At 45.4% G+C, this 14626-nt stretch overlaps 2 protein-coding genes across 2 annotated transcripts in view; both read right to left on the minus strand.

Moving 5' to 3' along the window:
• Nucleotides 1-14626, minus strand: part of LOC149461937 (uncharacterized) — a 359663-nt gene that overhangs the window by 129705 nt on the left and 215332 nt on the right. The gene's annotated exons all lie outside the window — the stretch shown is intronic.
• Nucleotides 1-14626, minus strand: part of LOC149461938 (uncharacterized) — a 134914-nt gene that overhangs the window by 19545 nt on the left and 100743 nt on the right. The window lies entirely within an intron of this gene.

Below are 14626 nucleotides of genomic sequence, written 5' to 3' on the forward strand. Positions count from 1 at the left end.
AAAATATTAAAAAGGGCCATACCAAACATAGTGTTCCCAGGCATTTCGCTACCCATCATCATAACGACCCCTCTAAACTCAAATTCTGGGGAATAGAGAAATATAAAAGGCACTGGAGGGGGAGTAACAAAGTTAGATCTATTAGCCAAATGGAATCCAAATGGATTTTCCTATGAGGTCACAAGCCCCTAGGGGCCTCAATGTTGAATTCGACCTGAATTGCTTCATCAGCAATTTCTAATCAGGTTTCTATCACCCCCCATTAGTTACTTTTCACACTCTGTATTAGGCCTTCCATCGCTTGTCCAATATTTACATGCTATGTATAGTAACCATCTCTATGGTGTACTGTATAAATGGGCCTTTGTGGCATTTTTCGGTTATACTCATTTATTTTTACTTTAACCTAGTATGTATTACCATACAATGCGGGGGTCTTTGGATTTATAATAGATCCCACATATCCAATTGGCAATATATGTTTTCTCCCTTGTGGTACTGTATGGCGGTCGATATGTGTAGAGTGCCACCTTAGGGTGCTTAGCCCTGTGATTGGAGCTTGCACCTTACCCACTAAGACAACCTATTTTTACTTTTATTTTTATCTATATTCACATTTTATCACCTTTTATACATTATGCATCATTATGCGTCCTAATTATTTTAATCAATATTGTTATGGCCACCAACTCCGGTATTGAATGTACGTATTGCCGCAAATGCATACAGAAGATCGTCTTCGGTATTGTACTTCACCTTAATGGCGGCTGGCACCGCCTAGTAGAAATGCTGATTGGCTAATCGACCAAATAAATTAAGCTCCACCAGTAGTAGGCGTATATCCTGACGAAGTCACGTGTTTGAGTGACGTAACGCGTAGATACGCCAGTGGGAGGAGCTTCTTACGATCGACGGCCTGACGTCATATCCGGCGTGGGCGCCATCTTGGTGCTCCGTTTTCCGAATACAGTACACCCTTGGAGTGGTGTAAAGGCTTGCTTGTCTGAAGATCTGTGTAAGTAGGCTCTTAGTTTCTTTTAAAAATAAATAAAAGGTTTTACACTATATAAGTCTCTCTTGCCTCACTGGTGACCGTATTGGAGAGCCATTACCGGAGAGACACCACGGATACCAACGATTGCTGAGGCTTACCATCTAGTGCTGAGGCTAACCAGGAGGAGTGAGTTACATCATTACTGCCAGAGGGATCCACCTGTTATCTGGAGGAATATTACAGTTACTACCCAAGGCTCTTTGGTCCCTGGGGGCCTGAGCAGGAAGGTGAGGGGGCACCCCAGCCTTAGAAGATTGGCACATTGCAGCTCACACCTGCATGAAGTCTGTGTGATTCACTAAGGACAATATTCACCATATGTTTCCTGTCACTCCAATGCATGATACTCTCATAGCCGTCCACCTCACCCTACACTAATGTCAGTTTTATGTGTTTATTCTTATTGTATCGCTTGTTTGTTAGTATAGCGCCGTATTAATTGGTTTATATACTTTAGTTGATGATTTTGGTGCTGTGGCTGTGGCACCTTTAATACAGGCTGCTTAAATTATCTACATTTATATTGTGGCGCAGGAGATTGTTTCTCTACTAGACTCTATAACTCTCCTACACACTGAATCATAGACACTGATTGGGGTTATTGTACCCAAGAAATGGCGCAGAATACACCTTTGTCTACATTTATAAGGAAAGACCATTTATTTGTAAAAACAAGAAACAAGCAAAAATGGTAAAAAGTGGTGTTTAAATACCACCAAAATAAATATCTATTTGTGTGAAAAAATTACAAAAATATAATTTGGGTACAATGTTGCATGACTGTATAATTGTCATTCAAAGTGTGAGAGCGCTGATAGTTACCAGTCAGCCTAGGCAGGAAGGGGGTGGAAGTGTCCGGTATACAGGAGGTAGAACCATTTTTTTTTAAAAAGACCTCCAAGTGTTTGTGAAATCTCCCACCACAAAATGTACTCAGCCAATCACAGGGCAGGACTCCATTTTTATTCTTCTCCTGCTATCAATGGCCAACCCGGTCCCACACTTCATCCATGTCTTTGGGGACCTCTGATCTCCTTATGGACTGTTTCTTCCATGATGAAGATCAGCCATGGAGTATATCTGAGGTGTATATCAGGGGGTGCTTCTTCCCCACATGAGAGTTGGGATGTCCAGCAACATTCATCTAGAAGACATTTCCTGCACTCAAGGCACTAATACACCTCCAGGGTTGTGTGGGACCCCTGATGTACAGGAAGACAGGACTTCAGTGAGGAACATTTCCCTCACTCAGGACAGGAAAGTGGCTTCTCTCCCGTGTGAGATCTTTGATGTTTATGAAGACTGGACGTCTGTGAAAAACATTTCCCACACTCAGGACAGCAGTACGGCTTCTCCCCTGTGTGAGATCGCTGATGTGTGTAAAGATTGGAAGACTTTGTAAAACATTTCCCGCACTCAGGACAGAAATAAGGCTTCTCCCCTGTGTGAGATCTCTGATGTGTGTAAAGATTGGACTTATCTGAAAAACACTTTCCACACTCAGGACAGGAATATGGCTTCTCCCCGGTGTGAGATCTCTGATGTGTGCAAAGACTGGACTTCTGTGAAAAACTTTTCCCACACTCAGGACAGGAATACGGTTTATCTCCCGTGTGAGATTTCTGATGTGTGTAAAGACTGGACTTCTGTGAAAAACTTTTCCCACACTCAGGACAGGAATGCAGCTTCTCTCCCGTGTGAGATCTCTGATGTGTGTAAAGACAAGTCTTCCTTGAAAAACATTTCCCGCACTCAGGACAGGAATACGGCTTCTCCCCCGTGTGAGATCTTTTATGCACATTAAGTTTGTATTTAGAACAGAAACCCTTCCCACACTCAGTACAGGAGAAGCTCTTCCCTGTTGGAAGGCCGGCCCGGTCCTGCACAGTCTGAGGTTCCTCATGATACGAGGAATCCGATGGTCCATCTACACTGGGTGGTGCCGGATGGACATTGAAGGGAGCCGGGTTTTCTCCTGGACTATACTGTGTGATGTCCTCATCTTCTACTTTCCAGTCTGGAGACAAAGTGAGACAATCCTCGGAGGTTTTCCTCATCTCCCGGCCATGGACTAAAATACAAAGACAAAGAGGATTACTAGACAGGAGCTGATTGGTTCCCCCAAACCAGGACTCCGCTCACGTCAGGCAGCTTGGTCTCTGAGGAGCTTACAATTCCACCCTCAAGGGAACTAGGAAATGGCTCCTCTGATCTCCTACCAGGTCATTTCTTTATTCATGGACCTTAGTCAGAGAGTGAGGAAACAACCAGAACTGTCTTTTATAGGAGGGACAGTGATGAGGGGATTATAGGACGAGGGTCCCCACCCCCTCTATCACTCATCATGACAGAGGCATGCCTGTGTTAGCAACATCACGGGAACATATGCCCAGCAATCATCTTTGCAGTGATGGATTTTCTCCTGTTGCCCCTTTACTACACTTTCCAGTTCGGAACATTTTTCTTGGTAGGCTATAGCGGCCTCCATGTTTGGGTCAGATTTTTCTGTGCTGGTCAGAGCTCAGGCTCAGAGACCAGTATTTATAGAAGAAGACCAACCAACAGGATAGGTATACAGGCAGGTCACCATGACAGATGACGTAGGCTCACCTGAGGTGCGGGGTCTAAGCACTAACCAGTATCACCAGAGCTCTAGATGGTGGGTATGGGTTTTGCTGCGTGTTAGTACCAGGTCACAGTAGTAGTAGTCAATAAACAAGCCAAGGGTCAGTAACAAGTTGTTCCAGGTCAGTAGTGAAGGTACAGAAGGTAGCATGAGAGACAAGGGCAAGATATTGGATGGAGAAGACACAATAATCTGCCAACCAGGAAGTGCAGAGACATGGCTTAAATCAGGAAGTTCATGGGAGGAGCAAAGATTTCAAGGCTCAGGAGAAAACACAGCAATGGATTAAGCAAAGTGCCGTCCATTATATCAGGTAGCTCAGTGCGAAGAGTTACTACCAGACACAGTAGAGGTCCTGGGTTCAAGTCTAGGCTCTGACAGGTGTCTACGTTGAGCAGAGGCAATGAATTAATATTTAGCTTCCAGCTGATCCCCAGAATCTCCATAAATCCAGTCTAGAGACATAAATTGTGTCTGCAGCACAGAGAAGGAAGATTATCCGAGAGAAATCCAGGAATACAGGACGGGGAACACAGCTCAGGAAAGTGACCAGGGGATTACAGGCTGATATCACCCAGTCCCCGCCCTACTCTGGACCAATCAGTGAGCAGTATGGGTGGAGGAATGGATTTAGTGTTCATGACCCACCTGTGCTGATCTCTGTAGGAGTGTCCTCCTCTATAAATGTCCCCGTTATTCCATCCTCCTCCATAGACTGCTGATCATCCCTCACATACGCCTCTTCTTCTTCTGCTTTCACCTCAACTTTTATATCTATCAGATCTTCACTCTAAACCAAGAGAATGAGAAATTTCACCAAATATATAAATATAAGAGTACATGAAAAATCCCCACATCATCTTTACAAGTCCATATTCTAGATGCTCAGTCCAACCAACCATATAACAGTGAGGGATGGTGTGACCTTCCTGTGTGGAATCCCGGGAATACAGAGGACGGGGACATCTCTCTGGTGGGTTCCTGGTATTAGGTGGCTCCATCATATCCTTGTGTCCTTCTGAAAACTCCTCCATCACTCCATACTCCTCATCCTCCTCTTTATACTCTTCTTTAACATCAATATTATCATCCCCGAGGATTCCACTCTGAAAGATATAATAAAACATTCATTGTAACAAACATGCTGTGTATAAATCACAACTACCAATAATTGTCATCATGTACCTGATGATGGTGAGGGATGGTGTGACCTTCCAGTGTGGAATCCCGGGAATACAGAGGACGGGGACATCTCTCTGGTGGGTTCCCATGACTGGATCCATCTGTAGGAAACACACACACTGACTGAATCCATTGTTTCTATGTGTTTATCAGATGATGGGGGATCTAGGTGGATCCTCCGTACTGCTCTCTCCTTTACAATAAAGTCTCCTCTTACCCGGTGATGTGAGGGGCGGCTGATTGTCCATCATGACGTCCTTGTAGAGATCCTTGTGTCCTTCTAAATACTCCCACTCCTCCATGGAGAAATAGACAGTGACACCCTGACACCTTATAGGAACCTGACACACACAATGATACAGTCACCATCCAGACACATCCCTTGTCTGTTACTGGAGAATGTCCCAGAATTCCCGGCACCGCTCACCTCTCCTGTCAGCAGCTCCATCATCTTCTTGGTGACTTCTAGAATCTTCTGCATGTTGTGTCTCTCAGGGTTTAGGGAGTCACATGGAGGCACCGTGATGGTCATATGATCACCTGACTTCAGAAGAGGAAACCTCTGTATTGAGGAACCAATAGGAATATCATGTTAGACTCCCAGAATCCTCCTCACCTCTCCGGTCAGGTCTGTGTGATGTCATGTGACCTCCTAGAATCCTCCTCACCTCTCCAGTCAGGTCTGTGTTTTATTAATAGAGATGAGAGTGTTGTCATGTGACCTCCCAGAATCCTCCTCACCTCTCTGGTCAGGTCTGTGTTTTATTAATAGAGATGAGTGATGTCATGTGACCTCCCAGAATCCTCCTCACCTCTCCGGTCAGCAGGTAGATGATCTCCAGGGTGAGGTTTAGTATCTTCTCAGTCATGTGACTCCGGTCCTCCTCCATCCTCATTGGTGCCATCATGTGATCTATACAGGTCTCCTTGTAGACGGATAACTTTGGGAAATGAAAGTAAGAATGATTTGGATGGTATTGGTCACACAATAATAGGATGTGGATGTGAGGGGGGAATAGGAGGGTTGCTGGACATTGAAGGACTACTCCCCCCATGGGAAGACATTTAGTCTGGACTGTTTAGGGTTTACTAAATCTTCAAGGTCCCGGGACCCTCTTGACCTGCTGCATCAGAAATCCCCTTTTCTCTGTTGGGTTTGTTTGGTCTCTGAACTGGTTTTGATGAGTATTAGATCTGCAGACAAGGAATGATAAATATGATCCTTCCTATGACTTGTTTGCTCTGAGGCAGTGCTGTGAGGTCAATGTCGGATCATCATGATGTCCAGGACGGGGAACTTGCTGATTTTTGGCTGGAGTTGCTTGATAATCAGGATAATTGGCAGAACTACGGCTGCAAGGCTCCAATCTCCGGCACCCTGCTGACAGGAGTGATGTCACTGTCACTCTCTGCAATAAGAGAAGGGATTGGATTGGATAGCAGGAGGATGGTGCTAGTGGAGTAGAGAGCTGTGGGGGAGGAATCTGTTCTCATCTCTTCTATGTGTGGGTAGGAGGAGGACAGCAGGGGGAAGGGTTTGATCTCTTAGTTGCCAAGTATTCTGAAATCTCCAGGACATTGTACAGAGGGGCAGTGGATTTTTGAGGTTCTGAATTCTAGTACCGGGCACTGCCAGATTCTGTGGTATGGGAAGGTATTGGACTGTCCGCCCATTAAGCATTAATGCTATGAAAACAGACCTCCCCAAGGACCAAGTGTCCTTCTTTGTTCTATTTTGTGTCTTGCAATATAATTCTTGACCAGTGAGATGGTGAGGTGAAGACTTCCTACATGTGCTGGCAGGAGTTCTTTAAGGAGGTCAGAAAAGTAAGTGAAGGTGGAGTGGGAGGACCATCAGAGACCAAGAGTTCCTATGAGTCCTCTCTTACCTCAGAGCCTTGCAGCCTGAATACCCCCTCAGAGGCCCCCACAGTCCTTCAGCCCCACTAACCTCTCAGAGTTGTTCAGCCCTATTACCTCCTAACAGGCTCCCAAAGTTCTTCAGCTACTCCTCCTCCTCAGAGGTCCCAGAGTCCTTCAGATGCAGGAAACCCTCAGAGGATCCAGAGTTCTTTAGTCCCACTACCTCCTCAGAGACCCCTCAGTCCTCTACTTCCCTCAGTATTTCCCTCCCTCTGACACCAATGATGGAACATATTCTTCATGGCCGGCTGGGGAATGTTTTCTTCCTCCTGAGCAGCAATGTAAGGGGCTCTATGCTCCATACTCCTGACCCCGGCACTCCATCATTGTGTTGGCTGCATAGTGTAATGATTGCCCATTGGCTGCCTGTGTAGTGTCATCATTGCCCTTTGTAGGCCATGTATGGTCAGGATGGTCCTTGTCTTGTCTATTTATTGTCAGTGCTGTTTGTTTAGAGGACCATATTACTAGAATTTATCTCCACAATGAGGAGAATGTTCCGGCCCCGGAAGTGGGGGAATGTTCTGCCCCTGAAGGGGTTCATCTGGGTTCCCACACTATATATGTGTGTATCATCATCTGCTGGAGATAAAAGACGTCACAGTGACTATGGAGGAAGAGGACGGACATGACTATGGAGGAAGAGGACGGACGTGACTATGGAGGAAGAGGACGGACGTGACTATGGAGGAAGAGAACGGATGTGACTATGGGGGAAGAGGACGGACGTGACTATGGAGGAAGAGGACAGACATGACTATGGAGGAAGAGGACAGACATGACTATGGAGGAAGAGGACAGACATGACTATGGAGGAAGAGGACAGACATGACTATGGAGGAAGAGAACGGACGTGACTATGGAGGAAGAGGACGGATGTGACTATGGAGGAAGAGGACAGACGTGACTATGGAGGAAGAGGACGGATGTGACTATGGAGGAAGAGGACGGACATGATGGGGGTTACTGGGTGTAAATAGAAAATAATGTCTTATTACCTCCTCTGCTACCACTTCTGGTAACGTCTCTTCTCTACTTCAAAACCACTTGGAACTTCCTGCCTGACATCACTTCCTGTCTGTACCTGACATCACTTCCTGTCTGTCTTCCATAGAGACTTCCTGTCTGGGTAGAAGTGAGATCACCACCTTGAGGAGCTCAGAGGAACTGCAGCCCCGAGAAACATCTGTAAGGCTCTGTTCACATCTTTGCAGTTTGCTTTTCGCAGGTCATTTTGCATTTTTTATGTGTTTTTGATATGTTTGTAAGGGAGAATTTCACCAGCACACTGAGGATCACCAATATGGGTCCAAACGTTTTAATAAATGATCACATAGTTACAGCAAGGCAGCGTTTTGGAGTCTCGCAGGACCCCTTCATCAGGCATGTGACGGAGGAGTCCTGCGAGTCTCCAAAACATTGCCTTGCTGTAACTATGTGATCGTTCATTAAAACTTTTGGCCCCATATTGGTGATCCTCGGTGTGCTGGTGACATTCTCCCTCGCTGATTCTGTTTGGTTCCAACCGAACCATTTTTAATGCGTTAACAATGCGTTTGGATTGTACACTTGCCTGTTGATACGTTTGTGATACCTTTGTGGTGCATTTTGTGTTTTGTTCAGTTTTTTTTTTCCAAAGTCGAATTTTTTTATTTGCTGGGCAGAATAAAAATGCACAACCATGCATTTCAGCAAATTCTCCATTGAACTCTGTTGTAGCAAAAATGCTTCATTTTGCTTTTTAAAAAGTCCCGGACCCTTTCCAAAAACACAGCAGCTCAAAAAAGCCTAGATGTGAATGTGTCCCATAGGAAACCATATTTAATGGACTGAGGTGCGTTTCTGAAAACAAAAAGTACTAAAAAATGCATTGGTGTGAACAGCCTGAATAATCACTCCTGTAAAATATCTGCCTTACACGGCTACCAGGGAAACTCAAATATAACACAAGATAAGGAAGAAAATATAATTCTAGTTCTTATGGAACCAACGCTTTAACTAAGATATTTTATTACATATAGAAAATACATTAAAACAGATTCCCTCTGAAATCAATCTTTTTGGTAAAGAAAATGTAAAATTATTCTTTAAAGCAGGGCTTGAAAAAGCCGCTCGCCCGCTTTCCAAATACGAAGGGAAATCCTTGTGTGGCGAGCACAGATGGAGCTGCAAGCCTCATTGTGAAGCCGAGTTCCAGTTTCCGACTTCTTCTTCAGCACCGCCATTACACTGGCAGCGCCGCTGAGGGGACAGGTGCAGGAGAGGTCTGCTCTCCTCCACTGAGAGGAGACACCTGCTCTCCACCACCACAGGGGACTTGAGGAGAGGTCCGCTCTCCCCCGCCATGGGGGACACGAGGAGAGGCCCGCTCTGCACTGCCTTGGGGGACACGAGGCCCACTCTCCACCACGTTTGGGGACACGAGGCCCGCTCTCCACTGCCTTGGGGGCCATGAAGCCCACTCTCCACCGCCTGAAGAGACACAAGGCCCGCTCTCCACCACCTTGGGGGACACGAGGCCCGCTCTCCACCGCCTTGGGGGACACAAGGAGAGGCCCACTCTACACTGCCTTGGGGGACACGAGGAGAGGCCCACTCTACACTGCCTTGGGGGACACGAGGAGAGGCCCGCTCTACACCGGCGTGGGGGACACGTGAAGGAGAGACCCACCAACACTGCACATCACTACACCCGCCAGCTTAAGGTAAATTACATTAACTAAATTTACATCTTTTAAAAGAGACTTTAGTTACTAAAGATGCAGGAGATAAACAAAAAAATACAAAATGTTCACTCCAGGTTTAAACCTGTAAAACGTGATATTTTGATTGCACCCGATTGCTATTAATCTATTGCTGTGATATTTAAATTGACATAATAAAGCTTTGTTATAATTGCAGTTTTTTATATTTTGGACTCTTTATTCTAAAGAAAAATGTAATTTCATAAGCTTTAAGGGGGTGTGGTTGGGGGCAGGGCTAGGGGCGGGGTTTGGGGACAGGCCAGGGGTGTGGTTGGAGGCGGACCTGGCCAAGGTTGGGTGGGGCAACTGGTGGAGAGTAATGTTTTTTCCTGGCTAGTAGGTCTAGACTCAAAATTTTAAGCCCTGTTTTAAAGTATAAAAATATATATCAATCCTCTCATAATGAAAATGTAAAACATAAAGTACAGGGATAGAACAATCCTCAGAAGGGAACATGTAGGATGACAGGAAAGGCTCCTGACTGGTGAGATCCTCCAAACATAATGATGACATCCATGAACTGGAGCGAGCTCGTTGGGGTGATAAAGCCAATCTGGAAACACTGTGTAGACGTTCTCCAAGAACTCAGCACACTCCAGGTGTGGAGAAAGTCTCCAGGTGGGTTTAGCCTGTCATTTATCATAGATACAAACACACTGTAACCGGGATGGATCACTATGCCATTTGCTTTCTTTTTTAGTCTGCTGGCATAGCTGTGTCCAAATTCGATAGATCTGTACCTATGATCCGCTGTGCTTTATTTCTCCTCCCGAGACCGACACTTCCTATCCTCCATCCTACAGCCATCATACTACACTGCAGTGTGGATGAGAAGAATACTCTCCATGGTGCAATGATGGAAATTGACCAGAATTCCTGGACACCAAAACACCAATCATATGAATGTGGAACTCTTTGGCGTAATCCTCTTTGGACATACTGCAAAAAGTTCTGCAATGTCTTCTCTTCTCACCTTGGAACTCCTATCTGAAGATATCCACCTGTAAACTTGTACACAAAGGGCATTTACTCTGTCAAAGATCTGCTGAACAACACTTACATAAGAACGTTTCAGGATCCCAGCCTCACTTATTTTCTGGACCAGAAAGACTTCTACAAATTCCTCAGAATTAGACATATGCTACCTCACCTGCACTGGTGTGAGAACACTCAGCCCATGGGCCTCATAACACTCAACAGCTCTACACCTTCCAGCTCCCATCTCTCTACCTTCTACCACCTACTCCAAACACAAACTCATACAACCAAACTCCCAACGATGGGATTCTGGAACTCTAATTCTCTATCTTTTGAAAAAAAAACCAATATTTTCTCATTTCTGTTATAAAAAATATCCAATTAAGTCAAATTTCATCATAAATTTAGGTCTTTGGTCTTTGGTAAAACAAAAATCCAAATAACTGCATATTAATTGGTTTGTGTGAAAGTTATAGAACTACAAACTATGGGATAGATAATGGAACTTACACAGCTTAAACTTTCTGACTGCCATCACATTTCTTGAGGTGCTAAAATACTGGGGTAATACAAACACCCCCAAATTAGCCCTTTTCGGAAAGAAGACACCCTAAGCTATCTGCTGAGAGGCATGTTGAGTCCATGAAAGATTTTTTTTTTTCCTTTTTTTTCTCTTACACAAAATTGTCACTTAAATGACATATTGCTCGCACAAGCCATGGGTATATGTGGAATTACACCCCAAAATACATTCTGCTACCTCTACCGAGTATGGGGGTACCACATGTGTGAGACTTTTTGGGAGCCTAGCCACATACAGGAGCCTGAAATCCAATGACCACTTTGAAAGCCTTAAAGTGCATAACTTCCTCATTTCACTTCCTCACTACCTATCACAGTTTCGGAGGCCCAGAAATACCAGGATAGCACCAACCCTGACCCCATATCTGGCACGCTTGCTGGGGAAAAATTGTTTGAATGCAAGGTGGCCATAAAAATTAATGAGGGACGCATCAACGCAGATTTTTTGCTGGGGAGTATAGACATCTGCACATTTTTGGTTGAGGTGATTTATGAAGGGCCTAATTTTGTGGAGTCAGTAAAATTCAGGGTCACCCCGAGATGTCGTTGAAGTGCATAAAATGCAATATCTTCTCATATCTATGCCTGGCCATGGCAGCAGAGAACACGGCAGATGGTGAATCGGGTCTGCGGACCGATACAACCGCAATTCATTTTTCTTAGTAATACTCATGTTGAGGGTTAGGCCCAAAAAAACCTTAAATTTGGAAAACGTATTAGGTTTCCATGCAAATAGTCTGGTAAGGTTTGAACTTGGGTTGGTGGCGATAAACTGATTTATACATTGATTTAATCCACAATTAATGCATACAGATCTTCCATGAAAAACCGCTCCAAAAAATCAAGGGGAGTATTTAAATTGGCTGTTTCCACCTGAATTCCGGGTTGGGGAGTGAATGGGGGAAGTACGGGAGCTGCAGAATTTGTGGGCTGTCAATTGGGATTTGCAAGCACATCCAGAAGGATACTAGGGGCTCTATGAGCCTGTGTGCGAATTCTTGGTGGCTGCGGGACACTACTTGTACTCACCACCGCACCAGCTTGTACTGCACTTATGGGACTCACCATGTCACCAAGTGATACTGCAGTGCTGCTATGTATAAGACCAGGATGTACTAGGCCGCTGGTGCTCGCCAGTTCACCAAAAGGTAGTGCGGCACTAGTACTGGCACTCTGCTGCATGCAGAGGTTGTACCACCTCAGGAACCTGGGAATGGGGTCGGGTACACCTGACCTTAGCAGGGACCTCTTCTCCATCGTCTGAGTGATCTGTCAGGGTGCTGCTGCTGTCTGCAGGTTTGTATTCTAAGGCTGATTGTATCAGTGAGTCTTCCCCTTCGCTCTCACCTGACATGCTCAGAATCCTGGAGGCCTCTTCACTAGTGTACCTTTTATTGGACATTTTGGCCACTAAATGTATAGGTACCTAGTGCGACTCACGGGAAAAAGAGCATCTGGCTGTCAAGGACTTTTTGATTTTGCGAACACTGCGGTTTTGTGTGCAATGTATCAAGTGACAGTGACCTACTGACACTGCACTTGCTGGGGGAGAAGGGGGGTAAGCATAGGGGCTAAATGCAGGTGCTGGCAGGTGTGTGAATGCTGGTATAGTGCTGATCTAATCAAAGATATTGATCCATTCAGACACTATACTAGCAATAGAGGTTTATTGTATATGAGCGTCTTCCTGGCAATCAAGGGGTTAAATGTGATGACTGGTGTAGTGACAGACAATCTGACACCATCTGGGAGGGACGCTAATTGCCGCTAACGCTATGTCAAGTTGCCGGAGACACTAATACAGTGATCAGCAAAAAATCTGTACACTGTACTAATGACACTGGTGACAGGGCAGTGAAGGGGTTAACTGGGGGCGATCAAGGGGTTAAATGTGTCCTAAATGTGATTTTACTGTGTGTGCAGTGCGTGGATCTGCTTTCTTCTCTCTATGGGACGGAATGTGCTCAGAGAGAAGATTTCATCATTTCCTGTACCTGTGTAATGTAAACACAGGTACAGGAAGATCTCTGATAGGGCAGGGATCGATCATCAGATCCAGGCTGAACATCACTGGCCTGAACATGATGATTGGTCAGGAACTGGATCATGGCAACGGCAGGTTGGTGCATGCACACACGTCCCCGGTCACCGCGGGAGCATGAACCATATATATACACATGATTTTGTGCAGGGGGTCCACCCTGTAGAAGTATTTCTATTATAGGGCGGACTTAAAGCAATTAAGGAAAGCGCGGCGCTGTATTTCTATTTATTGACATTTATGCACATTTATATGAGTATGTTTAGGTGTGGGCAGCGTTGTTTTAGTTGAATTCACTGTTAAGTTGGTTTATTGATTGTTGATCACCTTTTTTAGCTGCTTGTGGGAATACTTTGTATTATTTGTGCTCCTCTTCACTAGTGTACCTTTCCAGTTCCTGTGTTTATAAATATGGACACAGAATGATCTCTGATTCGGTACAGGTGATCAGCAGGTCCAGGTGATCAGCAGGTCCAGGGGATCAGCAGGTCCAGGGGATCAGCTCTCATTGGCCTGGACCTGATAATCAGCTTGTGATGTACTGAATGACAGCACAGTCAGGGCGGTGGGCTCACACGTGTACATGTACTGTATGTGATCTGGTGAAGCGGGACTGCCCTGCCGCAGTATAAGTTTGGTGGTCGGTCCTGAACTGGGTAAAGTCAGATTGTTTGCTGATGATCTTTCACTTACTTTGGTCCAACCCAACACCTCCCTGCCAGTCCTATTTTCTATACTCCATACATTTCCCTTTCCAATGCAGCGCTCGCCTCTGTAAAACAGAATGATGGTTTCCTTGGCCCACCTCCTACCTGGATTATTTGGGCATTCATCTCCCTCGCTCGTACAACACACTCCATGAGGCCAACTACATCCCCACTTTCAAATACTTGAGAGTCCTACTTCTGTCCTGGACTCATCTTCACCTCTCCTGGATAGGGAGGATCAGTTCTGGGCCATATATGGCAGGAGGGGTTGTTTTGTGTTTACACCGGCAGTTCCATTACTCCAGTCACTTTCCGGGTCGTTACCATCCCCCATTATTATCACTGTCCCAGCCCTTTCCATCTGTGGGAGGAGCTGAGTCTCCACCTCATTAACACTGGGAGGCCTATAACAAACTCCAATGATGACCTTTGTAGTACCGCCCCCCATGTGCAGTTCCACCCATAATACTTCAGCCTCATCACACTCTCCATCAACTAGGTCCTCTTTCACACTCGCTCTGAGATCACTTCTCACATAGAGACAGACACCACCACCTTTCCTATTTCCCCGTCTCTCTGAAAGAGAACCTAGCCAGGAATATGAATGGCCCAGTCATGTGAGGAATGAAGCCAAGATTCAGCAATACCAATTCAATCCTAGTTCTCTTCATGTACCAAACCTTCCAACTCACCTATTGTGCTGGGCACACTTCTGGCATTGGGGAACAAACACTTTCATTCACTGACACCTTGTTCATTCACTGACACCTTGTCCATTCACCGCCACCT

This window comes from Staurois parvus, unplaced genomic scaffold (assembly GCF_062004578.1).
Source record: "Staurois parvus isolate SC_StPar_1 unplaced genomic scaffold, SC_StPar_1.0 ptg000191l, whole genome shotgun sequence".
Classification (NCBI taxonomy): domain Eukaryota; kingdom Metazoa; phylum Chordata; class Amphibia; order Anura; family Ranidae; genus Staurois; species Staurois parvus.